General features: G+C 34.7%; 1 protein-coding gene across 1 annotated transcript in view; it reads left to right on the plus strand.

The window, feature by feature from the left end:
* LOC105360192 (PAR-domain protein 1) overlaps window positions 1-15,838 on the plus strand; it is an 87,940-nt gene that overhangs the window by 3,027 nt on the left and 69,075 nt on the right. The gene's annotated exons all lie outside the window — the stretch shown is intronic.

A 15,838-nucleotide genomic window follows, 5' to 3' on the forward strand; every position in this document is an offset into this window, starting at 1 on the left:
CCCCCAATCCTCTCCCCTACTATACTTTCTCACTACCCCTCTCACCGCCCCTCTCACCACCCCGCCCAATCCGCCGCCAGAACCGCTCATCCATCGCTCTACGATTATGTACTTTTTATGCTAGAAAGCCGATTGGCTTTATTTCCTTAATTCGATTCGATTACAAAGTGCGACTGTTGGAAATTCAAGTGCTGCACGAAAAGTAAAGAATAAATCATTGGTCGCCGTTATAGTTTCAAGAACATCGACGATTCGCTCGAAGCTGAGTAACAACAGTAGATAAATCGCCGAGGCGAGAATCGCAGCTGTGCAGCTAAAGCGATTATGCTTGTCAAAAAAGAATCCTTTTAACGTAAAATCACAATTTGTTTATTCGAAGCTGGTCGTATGCGAATTCTTCTCAATCTTTCAAAAGTGATAATTTTACTTTTTGTCTAAATTTAAGAACTCAGATTGAAATCGGTTTTGTGCTTAGCACGTTGTTGAAGATAACGGCGCTTGAGACAAGAGGATGTTTTTCTCGAATTAATATGCTGACATTAGATTACATAAAAAGCAATACCTTATCGTGCAATTGAAATTTCATCAAACACGTATTTTTAAATGGAATGCAGTGTCATTTCGTATATTTGGTAACGATATTAATATAATATTATCTAATAGCGTAAAGACGAACGGTGCATTATCAACCTTTTACATTTAGAAAGGAAGAAGAAAATGCAAAGAACAAGAATCTTGTACATTTGCTGTTGATATTGAAAGACACGCTTAGTGCATATAAATCTTTACTAATGCGTCTCTGTCTATTAATCTCTCGGACTAAAAATCCAGCTAAATGGCATTGACTTTACATTTCTGGTACATCATTGTTCAAACACCACCTGTGCATATATTTTCCCTTTTTTTATTTATTAATTAATTTACTTATTTATTGTAATTTTGTTTTGTTTTGTTTTTTTTTTCGAGTTTCAATTGACAATCTAAGTTGTAAAAGAGGAAAAGCGAGAGAGAGAGAGAGAGAGAGAGAGAGAGAGAGAGAGAGAATGATAAAAAGTAGAAAGATAGCAAGACTTCGATTGATTGTCGGATCAAGTCACTTAACTCCGTTAGCCTCGCGCAGTCCATGCTCTCATTTCTCTCTTTCTCTTTCATTCTTGTGTATATATAAGCGCAGTACTAAACGCTTGCGCTTGGGCATATGGGTGTAGTTTAGCCGAACATAGCTCGCACGACACATACATGCATTGCGTATAACTGGAGCAGTCGCGAGCAGCTCAACGAACTCCTTTTCGACGTTCTCGTCACCGTCAAGAGCAACGGCGATGACGATGGCAACGAATATGTTGCGCATTGACGATGACAGAGATCGGCTATAATCAAAACATCAATTCTCCTGCATTTTATCAAATTTTTAATATAAAAAAAGAGCCGTGAATTGTTCACTTCATTGAATGCAAGATCAGCGAATTTGTCAATGCTCCTCTTAATGTGAATTCTTCTTTTTGAAATCAATTTATATCAATTGTCGTGCTAATAATTACATCTAGTGGTAGGACAATTAACACAAAATTAACATTCATAATGACAGTGTAAAATAAAAATGCTCCAACATTGCAACATAATTTGCATAAGCTTTGGAGCTTGCATTTTTGTATTATTGTGCCCCTATTGATTTTTTTTTATTTTATTCACATTTCTATTGACATTAGTTTCTCAAATTAGAGGATAAATTTAACAATTTTTTAAGATGTCATAATATTCTTTATATATCGAAGAAATGTTTCGTGCAATAAATATAATTTAAAGCTTTTTTCTTTTTTAAAGAATTAGAAGCTACATAGGAATCAGAATTTATTCTAGATAAACAGATGCTTCATTCAGCTTTTCAAAATGGTAATAAAATTGAATTTACACTCTTTATATGAATTTTACTTTTTCTTTTATTTTATTGTTATTTTTCTTTAATATATATATATATATATATATATATATATATAAATACTAAACAAAACTTACAAATGACAATAAAAAATTACTACGTGAAATATTCTATTTATTCTAATGTAAAAATAATTGTATTAATGATTTAAAATTTTCGTAAATTTATAAATATTATTTTCACCTTTTTAAATTTGTTCGACTATTAATTTAATATTAGAAGCAGTATTTTAATATTTTATGAAATATTTATTTAAGAAACTTACGTTCAATAGCATTGCAATCGAGTAAAAGAGAATTTTTTTTCTATTTTTTTTTTTATTTTTTTTTTTTTAAATAAAATTTAAGAATTTTCTAAGAGGAACGTACAAATATGTGTAATCGAATCTACATAAATAAGTGTATGTATACTTGACAATAACGCAATATAAATATGTAAATAAAAAAGCACTAACAATGTCATAATTAGTAAATTGATGTTGTTATAATCATGCTAATATGACATTAATTCTACGCAAATATTTGAAAAATTTAATTAAAAATACTTTCTGATCGTTTTGTTAATATTTCAGTACATATTATTCTAATGAATTCTCAATGTTAATAAATAAATAATTTATAGAAATATAATAAAAAGCTTAATTTTTTAGTAAACAGACTTCTTATATAATTTGTGAACTTAAATTTTACAATTTAATTATAACTTTGACTTTTAAACATTATTATTATTATTATTATTATTATTATTATTATTATTATTATTATTATTATTATTATTATTATTATTATTATTATTATTATAGTTTTAATAATAAAGCAGTATCAAACAAATTATATTCAAGTTTTTAGATATTCGTATCAGTGGTGTATATAACTTTTAAATATTTAAAATCGTTTATCGCGCTGTTTTATTATAATGTAGAAATATATTCTTTTTAAAATGATAACCCCGATACTATTGAATAAATGTATTTGCTGAATCTAAAATAATAATTCTAATAAAACCATTGCTATGTAAGTAAAAAAAATTTTAATGTAAAATTATGAAATGTAATGGTATCTCGAATCTACTTGCTTATTTTTAGTAAAAGAAGTGGTCTTATCAAGTTGGAAGTAAAGTTCAGATTTGGAAAAATGTAAAATCACAATTATTCAAATATTTAATCAATTTTATCACTGATGAAATTATATTACAAGAAAAATCGTGATATTTATTATTCATACAAATATGAAATCTAAGAAATACCAATGTTTCACTTGATAATTTCTGAAAATGTTTGCACTGTCGTATTTTATAAGATATTATAAAGTATTGCAAAGACATGAAATAAATAGTTAAATTTCTCTTATCGTGCAGGAAAATTCAAATCACTTACGATTAAATACAATACCATTAGATTACATTATGTTTTCTGATATTTTTGTTCACAACACCAGTAAGAGAATGTATTTATTATAAAGGTAAACATAGTTATTTAAAATAAACCTCAATATAATATTGCGTCATTTGTTATCTAGCAAAATATTTGCAAACATTTTCGGAGAAGATTTCATTACGTGGTCTCAGAATATTTCGTGCTTTCATTCGTAGAAAGAAAAAGGATAATGCACGCGTAGGCGCCACTTTTTATAGAAAATAAGAAAAACGATGTCATTGTCATTATGTGCCTTTATCGAAGAAGAATGACAAGGTCAATGACTCCCGAAGGTACGGACTATCAAATCCATCGACGTGAATTTAAATTAGAAGAATAGTTGATCTCTGATCTCTGACCAAGTTGGTCATGTGCATAGCCGACGATATACTTGGAGCGCATATACTTGGCCTTGAATAACTTTTCGTTTTTTCTTTTTTTTCTTTTAAATACATGATAAAAGTACAGTAGAGGACATTTGTATTTTCGAATCGATCGAGGAAGCTCGATATGTATTTCATTTAATCTTTCCTCTATTTGTCTTATTTGACTATATTTGCGTAAGAATTTATTTTGAATGGCCACAGCTATAAATAATTATCTAATTGGGTATTTTATAATTTTTCATTGCACTGTATAACAGTGCCAATGATACATTATTATGATTCTTCAAACGAGGTGACATGACTTACATAAATATCAATAGAATGACTTGTTTAAATAACTTTTACACACCCTCATTCATATTCTCAAATGCCTTGTAATTTTGACCTTTTCTTTTTTTTCATTTATAAATGAAAATTCGAAGTTTTTATTAGAAATTCATATATTTTTTTCATCCTTCCTGTAAAATTTACAATTATTCAACCATAAGTCTGAATCACAATTAATCACTATCTCTATAAATATAAATATGCCGTACATCAATCACTAATGCGCGCAATTCTCAGCGCCAGATTCCCCTTCATTCTCAGTCTTACCGAAAAGAGGCTCCGGGCCATTTATTACTAGAATCTCATAATCCCTCGATAGACGCCACATCGTATATTAGACAAATAAGCGAATCAAGGCCAAGAGAGACTTTATAACATTTGTTAAATACATTCGATCATCGCAAACGCGACGCAGTCTTAAACAGCTCCTCCATCGGCCCAAAGCAGATTTACCAATGTGCAGCGTCAATGGAAGCCCAACATCTGTAGCCTCTCCTCTCAATCGAGTTCTCCATCAAGTCCATTCCAAAGGAGACCGAGTCGACCGCTCGATGTGGCCCAGTAACCTTAGCCCAGAGCTGCCGACCCTGGCTAAGGTTGCGCAGCTAATCTCCGAAGCCCCGTGAAGTAGCGCGCGTGGGCAGAAGACGGAGCCGAGCTGCCCCGGGGCAGGCCTACATACCTGAACCCCGTGTGATAGTCCACGTCGTTTTAGAAATCTCTCGGTATATAGCGCAACATGTGTGTGCGCGTGAGACGGGCACCGCGATTTTTTTGTCTCGGAGCTACCTTACAATGCTATGTGAATTTGCCTCGTTCTCTGCTCTTGTAAGTGCTCCAACTTCGACTGATTTATTGCTCTCTCTCTCTCGGAGAACTTGGCTCATCTTAGATTTCAATGTATCACGTCCAAGTGATATGCGTACGTTCTCTGTATAATCTGCCTAAACTGACGCGCGCAACGCCTCTGATACACATTTTGATTTTATGCATTTTGTGCTTTCTTTAATCCTTTGTTCCGTGGACTATTGATAAGTCCTATGCAAGATAGTACAATCCAAGCTTTGTCTCGATAATGCTGCGTTCTACTTTCTAATTAAATTCAATATTTTTATATTAAGAAAAATATTGCCCCAAGTTGTCGAGTATAGAAATTATATACAATGTTTAGAGTATCTATTTTTATAATTCTCAATATTATTCTTTTTCTTTTTTTTAATTTCGCGCGGTTTTCGTTGAAAAACAATTATTAAAAGCAAAAGTTGAAACTATTTCACTGAATAATTATCATAAACTTTTGAATATTTCAAATTTTCTAACTACAAATCTTTTATCGTGACTTAAGCACTTTTTCGTGCTTTTTCATTTCAAATGAAATTGCAACACATTTACTCAGTGACTTTTCAGAACGATGTAAGCTAAACGAGCCCGAAAGATTTCAACGTTTAAAAACATGACTTTTATATGTATTTTATCGATAGAAAGGGCCATTGATCCACTCGACCTATTTCAATAGAGAAAATAATAATAACAATAATAACAACAACAGCAACAACAACAACAACAACAACAACAACAACAACAACAACAACAACAACAACAACAACAACAACAACAACAACAACAACAACAACAACAACAACAACAACAACAACAACAACAACAACAACAACAACAACAACAACAACAACAACAACAACAACAACAACAACAACAACAACAACAACAACAACAACAACAACAACAACAACAACAACAACAACAACAACAACAACAACAACAACAACAACAACAACAACAACAACAACAACAACAACAACAACAACAACAACAACAACAACAACAACAACAACAACAACAACAACAACAACAACAACAACAACAACAACAACAACAACAACAACAACAACAACAACAACAACAACAACAACAACAACAACAACAACAACAACAACAACAACAACAACAACAACAACAACAACAACAACAACAACAACAACAACAACAACAACAACAACAACAACAACAACAACAACAACAACAACAACAACAACAACAACAACAACAACAACAACAACAACAACAACAACAACAACAACAACAACAACAACAACAACAACAACAACAACAACAACAACAACAACAACAACAACAACAACAACAACAACAACAACAACAACAACAACAACAACAACAACAACAACAACAACAACAACAACAACAACAACAACAACAACAACAACAACAACAACAACAACAACAACAACAACAACAACAACAACAACAACAACAACAACAACAACAACAACAACAACAACAACAACAACAACAACAACAACAACAATAATAATAATAATAATAATAATAGGATAATAATAGGATAATAATAAGAGGAAGAAGAAAAAAAATGAAGAATAACGATGTAAGCAATAATAATAGTAATCAGGATGACGATGACGATGACGGTAATAATATAAATTTAGCCAAAAGTAAGAAAGCTTTTAAAGATAAAAAATCTTTCCGCCTCGGAATTTACGCTCGGCGATAATTTTAACGGTAGATAGATCGGGCTAAGACGTATTCGAAAGCGAGGTAAATAAAATATGCCGTGCAGTTTCACGTAGTTCCCAATCATCGTCGGTTTAGCCGAAGGCCAGACTACGTATCGTGAATTCGCGAAAACGCCGATGTACCAGAAAGCGCAAATGCATGCCGCAAAACCTTCATTCCTCTTATCAGTTGCACCGTCCGCGCACACAGCGGGTTTTGCTCTTTATCGCCTCTAACGCGAAACTTGTCCATCACCTGACAATAATTGCACTCGAGCCAGCCGCCCCTTCGTCTTCGTTCGCGAAGTAGAAAGAACGAATAACCGTCTCACCCGCGGCGACGCGTGTGTTTGTTGAGTGTGCGCGTCTTCATGTGTGCGATAATGAAGAGGAAAAAAAAAAAGAAGATGAGCCAAACGAACGCTTTGCGCGCAAGTATAGCAGAGAGTTAACTATAATGACGATATATCAACATTTTCCTATTCCGAGTGTCAAATCTAACGAGATTTCTTTTAACTGCTAAGCACTAAAAAATATCAAACTAGCTTTATTAGTTAGCAATTTGGTGGATACTTTATCGCAATTTAATGTTGCGATAAACATAAATGTTTAATATACATCGCGTCTTATAAATCGCACGACACTATAAGTATTAGAAAATTTACATTCACATCGAGCCCATTATACATAAATAAAAATTTAAATAGAAATTCAACTTCAACTGCGTATAATGCTTATTTTCTTAAATGTCGTTGTTCTCTCAAACGTTTGTAATAAAATTGATATTGAGTGACTGAAAAGAAGTCCGAGCACTTTACTTAATTACTTCGATTACAAGAAACTTAAGGATAAAACTCCGATTCAATTCGTAATTAATATGTGCATAGAATGGGGACGATTACAATCATAAATAGTATTGTAATATTCGTTGCCCTATTCAAGTGAGAAAAACATTTTCCTAAATTTAACCTTATGATTAATGTCCTTCAAATAACCGACATCATCACTTTATCTACGTCTAGCATTTATATTTTAGAAGCTTGAAAATGAATGCAAAATAAATCACACTCCAAGCGTTATGATACGAGAGAGAGAGAGAGAGAGAGAGAGAGAGAGAGAGAGAGAGAGAGAGTGAGTGAGAGTGAGACAACACGTAAAGAAAATGTCCAAAGTGTTTTTCATGAATATTACCGTAACATTTTCGCAGAAGTGTAATTGCCGTCCCGAAAGCAGAAATATTTCCCTATTATTTTATATCAATATTTATTGTCGAGAGGTAATAAACAATGGATAGCAGGCGTTTTTTTTTTTTTTTTTTTTTTTTTTTTTTTTTTTTTTATATCAGACTCGCTCGCGAAGAGAAACGTGGAGAGAAAAGCCCAAGTCACGATATAAATCGCCACGAGTTCATTGTACAGAGGCCTCCGGTATAATCGAAAATTTTTATAACGCACGCGCGCTTTTTCCCAGTCAAATTGCATCCTGCGATGGTCGATTTTCAGCGAGCCACCGTCACGGCACCCATGAACGTCGTCAATAATCGCCGTCTTCCGGCCGACCAAAGCGACCGGGTAAAGAAGCTAAACAGATACAAATTACGGCTGCCCCCGGCAATAATCCAGCCGATTTTCACTTTCGTTATCCCCGATCGTGTCGCATTGAGTCCTTATCATGTGGGACACCCCACTCGACTCGTACTCTTCGCGCGAGTTTCTTTCTTCCTCGTGACACGTAAAATGACAAGGAAAATGACACGGAAAATGACACGGCGGAGCTCGTAAATCAATTAAAAGTGCCTCGAGAGCATAAAAGGGAACGGGCTTTCACCGAAAAAAATGAAAGGAGAGAACGAGATGGTAGAGGTGCGCTCGTGTGGGAACTTAGTATTGGCCTTGGAGTGGGTTGTGGCACGAACCCGTGCCTTTCCCGATTTTCGCGAGCTTCCTCGTGGGAGAAGACGTTATGGGTTGCGGTCCCGTTCGATGCCTCTGCTCATGATCCAGGAGACTTTTAATCCAAATACAAATCGTTGATATCTCGATGCCTTACCACGTGGGCGACGTGTGCTCTCGTTTCCATTTTAGCCAAGGCTTATTATCGCGACTGCGCGCATTCGTATCCTCGAAGAACCTTAATATAGGAGATACTGCGATGGAAAGCGTTCGTGGAGTGGGGCGAAGATTCTGAGATCGAAGATGCACGAGAGGCGACTTATTCGACTTTTAGAATAACAAGTGCAAAAAAACTAAGCCACGATATGAAATTATCGAGGTTGAGATTCAATGCCGAAAAGCGTTTTTTCTGGATAATATTTCGCGCGTATTTAGTCACAAGCACGGCTATCTGAAATTATCATATGAAGAAACTCGTTCGAGCCAAAACGCGTCGTCGTTCGTTATTTATAAGCGTTCGTCGATTCTTCGTTTTTCCTTGTCTCTTCGACGGTTAACCGTATCGCACAGTGCGTGTACTTGAAAAGTGTAAAAATCTATATTCAACGTATTCGAGTTATTCAAATGCAGGGACGACGGGTGCTCGTATATTGTCGCGTCGAGCACTTACACGTATAAAGCCGATTAATTAAGCATCCGATCGACATTAAAGAGTCGAGAAAACGTCGAGTGCTCGAGCAGCGTGAAAAAGCAACGGAGATCGAAAGAAGTGAATCATTGGGGCCTCGCGGCGTGGGTCGTGATTACTTTCTCCGTGGCGCACCCCGTGCACCGGCTCTTCCGGGTCTCTCTCACTCTCTCCCTCCCTCTGTCCTTCTCCCTCCTCGGGGTCCTTTCGCCGGGGCCTCTTACCGAGGTCTCTACGGTCTCTGCTGCCGCTGGTGGAGGGAGAGAACGCAACTGACTCGTTTCCGCGTGCGCATCGGCGCAGACGCCTTTTCTTTTCTCTCGCGCCTTGTTTATTGAAGTGGGACCATAGCCTTTTATCTTTTCATTTTACATGTATAATTTTCTAAGCGCACGCCCGCGCGTGGGAGAGACGAATAAAGAGAGAGCGAGACGGATATTTTTAGAAAGGGAAATTATTGTGGACTCGGCTTTAATTGATCGAACGGGTTTTCGCGAGAGCAAGCGACCGAGCGAGAGAGTAAATTGCTGAGAAATTTATATTTCGCCTTTTCGACGAGCTATGTAAAAAGTGCTTATTTTATTTATTTTCTTTTATTTATCTATTTATTTATTTTACTGGTATAATTCAATCCAACGATTAAGTCGATATTCTCTTGAATTACATTTTATCGTTACTTTTAACTTTAATAGTCATTGGTAATTAAAGAGTATGCCGAAGCAGGCTTGACTTATCATTAGTACGAATAAAAAGGATCATTATGCGTAATTTTCTGAAATTTTTCTATCAGCAGTAATATATATATATATATATATATTTTTTTTTTTTTTAAATTGTTTATATTTCTTTTACAATTATTTGCATAGCAATCGTATTAAATGTAGTGATAAAGTTACTATTTCTTCATACCTGTATGCTACTCAAATTACATGCATCCTTGTTTGTTTTTTTTTTGTTTTTTTGTACGTATCTTGATTAATTAAGATCTAACTTTTATAATCCATTCGTTTTATATTAATTTTATCCCGCTCTTCTGAATACTTTTTACAAAGTTATAGAATCCAAAGAATAGCAAGAGACATGAAGAATATATATATATATATATATATATATATATATATATCTGTTAGGTGAGTGTAGGCATGTTAATATCACGGTATAAGATCTTTTTCAAGTGATCATTTTCAAATGAAAAAGGTGAACAGAGTTAATTATTTATTTTAATAAATATCCCGACTATTCCACGCTATCGTATAAAACACGATAACTGAAAATACGAACGAGCCCATTCATGCTGTAGGGGGCGCACAAACACAAACGCAAACACAAACACACACAAACACACACAAACACACATATATGTTTCAGAAAGTCTTCCGCAGTCACGTTTCACATAAAAGCGACGCGTATTTCGGTAATATTCTTAAATTCAGACTTGTGGGAATGTGCAAAAACTCAACAAGGCAAATGAACTCGCGCATAATTATAATTATGTTGCGGAGCTACGTTGATTATCCATCCGAGTGAATTGCAATGGAAAGTGAAGTAACAGTGGTATCTCGAAGTCCTGGCCTCGCATGAAATGTGAAAATAAAATATCTGCCCGTATGGAAGTAAAAGCTGACGAGTTTTTGGCTAGTTCCCCCCTATGCTTTATATTTACCAAAAGTTAACCTGCATTTCCAGGCGTAACTCCAAACATTCTTTTTTTATCCTCTCGTGATATTCACTTGGAATAATTCTCTTTGAATTAAACCGTCACTCTATAATGATAAAAATAAACTCGAATTTTATTTCCATTTTGTCTCTGAAAATGCTCGTTTTTTTTTTGTTTTTTTTTTTTTGTTTATTTACATTCTCACTGATCTTTAATGTTCATTAATAAATTCATATTTTTTTTTTCCACAATAATTATTTGTGTGCTTATCTTGACCACGTTGAAGTAAAAACATATGAAATTTATAGCTTTATTTGCCTTGATTCGAATAATATCGCGATCTAATTAGAATTAATTATTAAAAATCGGAATACCAGTCTACTTATTGCTAATATCTCGTAATCGAAAGTTAAAATAATTTATTATTATGATCGAGGAAAAATGATTATTCTTTTTTTTAATTTTAAATTTAATTTTAAATGTTCGAGAATCGATTGTGAGCTTATTTTAAGATTTTCAGATCAGCTTACATTGTAAATTCTTATTAAATTACTTTATTGTAACGATGAGCTTTCTCTTATTTCATCTGAAATTTATCTGAAAAAGAATCAAAATATTTTCAAAGACTTTACATAGAAAACTACATACATAATGATTGTTAGTAAAATTTATGATATTGCTTTTTATTAAAAAAAAGTTTGGTAATTTCATTCGGGTTATACAGTTGTTTCAACGAATTACCTATGAAATCGGAAACATAAATTATTTATTCTGTGAATAGTAAAAGTTTTCAGGTTTTCAAATGAATTCAAGTGACACAATGTATCAAAGATTAAAACTTAAAATTATTTATTTGTAATTTCAATCGATATAATAAATGAAAATTTTAAGAGAAATTTCTTGATTTTCTAGTTTCCGATGTGAGTTTGCAAATTAATTTCACTTAATTATTTAAAAACAACTATCTACAATGTCTTAAATATTAAATATGCCTTTAGAAATTTAACATTTTTACGATAAGGAAATACGCAAATGCACGAAATAACTAAGCTCGTATTTTATTTTATTATGTTTTATTTTTCTTATTATGTTTGATTATCTACGATCACATTTTCCTGAACGTTATATTACATTTTCTAATGAAAAATTTTCGTTTTTTTTGTTTCAGGTAAGAATTTTCATCTATTACGTTTAATGCTAATGATTTGACTACTCACGCAGTAAGTTAACTATTCGCTTTAACATTTCTTACCTTCTACAATATGACCGATATTTTGATTTAATCTCGTTGTTATTTATATAATCGAATGTGTAACCACCTGAAATAATTTTCATTCAATAACGTCAAAGTGTTTATTTAATTTAGAATAGAACAATATTTCGACAAATTCTTTCTCACTTCGTAAATTAACAGTACAATTAGTAAGTAAATAAAAATTGTTTTTCAATCATACAAGTACATTTACATTATACCGGGAGCTCACATGCACATACTTACGCACGCTCGCGTATCAGAGTAAATATTGTTTTTATTCATTTTCATTAAAAATACTCTAATGATAAATATTTGTAAACTTCAGTAATGTATATTCTGTTCGAAACTTTTAACTTACAGCATCAACACCTTTAATACTTAAAAAAGAAAAATATATATATAACTATAACAATTACAATTTCGAGAGAGACAGAGCAAATTACGATAGAAAAATAGCGTTTAAAAAACTCCTTATCGTTTAATACATATTTAAAATTTTTAATTTTTTCGTTCGTTACAAGCGTCTAATGTCTCGATTTATCCGCCGCAATTTTTACTTGACTATTACTGACTTAGGAAAAAAAAAACCATGAAAATAAACTCAAATTGACCGTGCGGAATAAAGTCTGAGTGCTCGAAAAAAGTAATTTCTATTCTAATAATTAAGGCTACCGATAACATCTCTATTCGGGCTAAGAAAAAGGCCGAGATGATCGAGGTGGAAATATCGCCAGATTTTCGGACTACAATTCAAAGCTTCATCGATTTTCTCGGCAACGTTGGTTTTCCTCTCCTCGTTGTTGAAAAACCGGTTGATTTCGCGCGTGGCTTGGAGGCCGCAACGCGAGAGGCGGAAGCGTTCGCGACTCGATCCCGCGGCGTAAAAGTACCGCCGTATCGAGTTGATTTACGCCGTAGGTGCCGTTTTTCTACGAATCCACGGCTAATTGTCCGAAGATCGAGAGAACGCCTGGATTATTGGCGCCGATCATGGACATTCGTTCTGAGGCTGCTCAATCCCTGCCTTACCGGCGACGAGCCTCGAACAAGAACATACTTCTCTCTAATCGAGCAGCGCTCGTGCCGATGGAAGTGCCGGAGCTAATTGCTCCAGAACCTAATTACTGTGGTGGCTGTTAATAAGGAATCGATGGAGTTTGGCAAAGGAGAGACGTCGCGAGTGGTAAATGGCATCGACGAAGCGCTTAATGCTCATTATGACAGGAATCGCGTTAAATTCAGTCGACAATGATAAAAACATAATGAAAAAGAAAAACTCTCTAACCGCGCAGGAAAGTGCATTGGAAATTTCAGCTTAAATAAATCGAACGAATGATCAATAAAACAAAACTAAACGAGACGTCACGGAGACGATTAAAATATAATGTTGATTGAATATAAAGATCGGCACGACGACGAGTAATTCCTTGTCGACTCATACTCGTACGTGATCTCATCGATGTACCGTATGTATCAATGCCAATACAATAATCTCAAATCCGTTATTCCGTACTATCGCGATCGCTCGCGCGCAAAAAGCCTTGGCGATGAATCGCCGAAATCGCCTATCGAGCTCTCATCGCGATAATCCCTGAGCGTTAAAGAGGCACCGCGACGAGCCGCGTTGGTTCTCCATTCGCGTCCCTCCATTCGGGCGTCGTGTCGCCGCCGGTCCCCGTAGGCTCCGAGCACGCGTAATTGCAACCCGGAGATGAAGAGGAAGGTAAAAGCCGAGCGCGAAACTCTAGTCGCGCTTAGCCGACGTAAATCAAGCGAGCGTCGCGAATGGCTTTCAAGGCCCGATGTCTGGAATTATCGCGGTCACCGTAGCCACGACTCACGGCCCCGAGCACCGTGCACCTCTGCATTATCGTGGACCTCTCGAGGCGACCGAGGTCTTGCACGCCCACGTGGCACGTGACTTTTCATCGAATTTCGAGAGCGACGTCTTGGGACGTCCGGGCGCTACCTACAGCCTACCTGGACTCGCTCGATTAGTCCGTTTGACCATCTAACTAACCACCTCCCGCCCTTTGTTAATTGCCGGGTGCATTCTTTTATCTTGGTTGCTTTGCTCGTTGGCAATGGTTAGGGGTCGAGTGCAGGCAGAGAGGTCGGACTGTTGATTGAATAATGCTTAGTGATACGTAGCGTAGGTATTTAGTGTATTTAGCTTGGCGCTTAAGTAAGCGTAAGGAAATCGAAGGTAAGCGCGTACCTTCCTTACATTCACCACTCTCGCCGAGATTAATGTCTCATTATAATAATTACAAGAATGTAATTTTTCTCGCCGTCACTTTGAGCTCTTATTCCATTTTTCCATGACAATAATAAATTTATTCACGATGATTTTTTCACAATTTCACGTCATTGTCGTTATAAAACCGAGTCTCAAAAAATAAAAAGTAACGCTTTTTTATGGCTAATATCGGTTGATATTTACGTACTCAATAAGCTACGCAAACGAACTATTATATAATTTGATAAAAGTCTATGTTAATTAGTTATGTAACCATCATTTTTCAAATGACCAATGCAAGTACTGTTTATTATATTTAATTATAGGTTATTTAATTATAGGTTAGTATATATTTGACAATAATTTGCTTCAAAATTACATAAAAACTTTCAATTTATACTGTCTTGTACGTGAACATAGGCTCGTTACATTTATGCGTCTCTTATATTACTAAAGTTTAATTATACTCTATCATAAATGTGTTTTTGTAATAAATATGTTATCTAGCCACTACTTTTATTTTCAGCAAATCATTTGATTTTGTGAAATATAATATTGCATTCAGAATCTGTCTTTATATTGTGACGATTTTCCAAGATTTTACAAGATCGTATTCCATCGCCGCGCTCAAACAGAAATTTATAATTTCACCTCGATTTTTCCAAACAATTTTCCACAGCTTCGTTCCATAAATCGATCTATAATTATTCCATTGAAGTATGAGAGCTAAAGCGATCAAAAGAAATATATAAAAATGAAAGATGATTGAATAGCAAAAGTCTTATTTACAATAAAATAAACAAACGTGATTAAAAATTTGAATTATATTTTATAATTATTAATTTCAAGTTATTATAATTTTAAACTTAACCAAAATTATCGACACAGGTCAGATTAAAAATTATGACGATACATAAAATTAAGTATCATGTTAAATTCGATGACGCATTTGCAGCCAAAACTTTTTCATCCTAAGTATTTCTTTCAATCTGTTAAAATGGACTAAAAGCCATTATAATAACGCACCAAGTAAAATTAAACTACAAAAATACTCCGAAAGATATCCAATCGCAATCGAGAGGAGATCAATCAAATTTAAAACTAATTTCACCTCGCTTGTCTCTCTTTCTCTCTATATGTGTATATATATATATCTATCTATTCATCTATCTATCTTTCCTCCCTCTCCCAACCTCTCACTCTTCCTCGCTAACTCACACATGCGCGCTCGTTCACGTACAGTTTCCTCTTTCACCTTTGGAATCTGGGAGTACAAATTAACCCGAAAAGAGAAAAAAGGTCCGAGATGAAAACGAAAAAAAAACTTGTGGTAGTGGTGCGCGTGACCTCGATCTCACATATGAGTTTTCGGCTGCTGCGAAAGTGAAAGCATGCGGCTCTACTTCTTCCTTCTTTATCCTCTCCACACATATCTTCCCCCCCCCCCCCCCGCCTCTCTATCCCCCGCCCCTATCGAACCCACACGCACTTG

The sequence above is a fragment of the Ceratosolen solmsi genome, unplaced genomic scaffold (genome assembly GCF_000503995.2).
Source record: "Ceratosolen solmsi marchali unplaced genomic scaffold, CerSol_1.0 scaffold13, whole genome shotgun sequence".
Lineage (NCBI taxonomy): Eukaryota > Metazoa > Arthropoda > Insecta > Hymenoptera > Agaonidae > Ceratosolen > Ceratosolen solmsi.